General features: G+C 38.9%; 1 protein-coding gene across 1 annotated transcript in view; it reads right to left on the reverse strand.

Moving 5' to 3' along the window:
* Nucleotides 1–1,518, reverse strand: part of LOC118478465 (low-density lipoprotein receptor-related protein 8-like) — a 69,686-nt gene that overhangs the window by 61,318 nt on the left and 6,850 nt on the right. The window lies entirely within an intron of this gene.

The raw sequence follows: 1,518 nt of genomic DNA on the forward strand, positions 1-1,518 counted from the left end.
TGGGGGTTGGGGGGATCTCTTTGAATCCACCAATCCATCTTTTTTCTTGGCCTTCTATTCGCCTTGGAGCTGCCAGATCTCATATAGCAGAACTTTGAGGCTGGCTATTGTGGCCCGGTTCTCAGAATGTGTCCAAACCAGCAGTTGATTTGTTGCCTCTGGAGGTGGAGGCCTTGTCACGACAATCTAAATCATCACTCACTAAATGCAGGTACATGTATGCACAAAACGACAAATCACTCACTCAATACACGTACATGTACGCACAAAACGACAAATCACTCACTCAATACACGTACATGTATGCACAAAACGACACATCACTCTCTAAATTAAATATATGAACAAGTATATTATACAGAACGACAAATCCCTCCCTTAATTAAATACATGAACATGACTGTATATATACAGAACGACAAATCTCTCACTAAATTAAATACATGAACATGACTGTATATACAGAACGACAAATCTCTCACTAAATTAAATACATTGAACATGACTATGTATACAGAAGGACAAATCTCTCACTAAATTAAATACAAGAACAAGTATATTATACAGAACGACAAATCACTCACTTGATTAAATACATGAACATGTATGTACGAAGCGACATATCTCTCACTAAATATCTATTATCTATTTGTGGTGGCCGAGTTTTGCTATTCAAAAGGCTTTTTAATGGCTGCATCGATTGACATGCGGTTTTCGCCAAAAGATTCTTTAAAATATTCTCCAGATCATGATGCCCTTCGTTTTTTCAGTTTTGAAACAGTTTTGCAGCAGAAAGCTAATTTTTTTTTTATTTCGCCGATCGCTTTTGTAGGTCGACGCTTCCGTCTTTGAAATTTTGAGAAAATCCGCCGGGTTTGTTTATTTCCAGTCGTACTTCCGTTCGATACTATCGCGCATCGTCGCGCAATACTGAGCACTATTTTAAGTGTGCGACCCATATAGATCTAGCCTCATGTTTTCTTTTTTTACTTGGTGCTAAATTCGACTGTGGTGATCCTTTCGTTTGATGCCCATCATCGCTTTTTTATGCCCCTTTCCAGTAGAGTGTAAATTAGTAAATTAGTACAGAAGGCCAATAACTGTTAGTTGATGTTAATGCACCGATCATTCCTTTCATCGAAAGGGGGCCCAGCTAGTATAATAATACAACTAGCTGTGCCCCCTTTCGATGAAAGGAACGATCGGGGCCTTGACTTTAGCAGAAAGTCATTGGCTTATGATATTTACATTCTACTGGAATGGGGCAATAAATCTTGAGAGATGCAAAAATTAGAAGGTTTAGATCTATACTCTCAAAACGGTGCGCACGGTTAGTGAACGGAAACCCCCTTTTCTAAAATTTGCAGAGACAGAAGCGTCGGCCTACAAAAGCGATCGGCGAAATAAAGAAATTTATCTTTTTGCAGCAAAACTGTCTCAAAACTGCAAAAACGAAGGGCGTCATGATCTGGGGAATATTTTAAAGAATTTTTGGGCAAACACCGCATGTCGATCGAT

This window comes from Aplysia californica, unplaced genomic scaffold (assembly GCF_000002075.1).
Source record: "Aplysia californica isolate F4 #8 unplaced genomic scaffold, AplCal3.0 scaffold00580, whole genome shotgun sequence".
Taxonomy (NCBI): Eukaryota; Metazoa; Mollusca; class Gastropoda; order Aplysiida; family Aplysiidae; genus Aplysia; species Aplysia californica.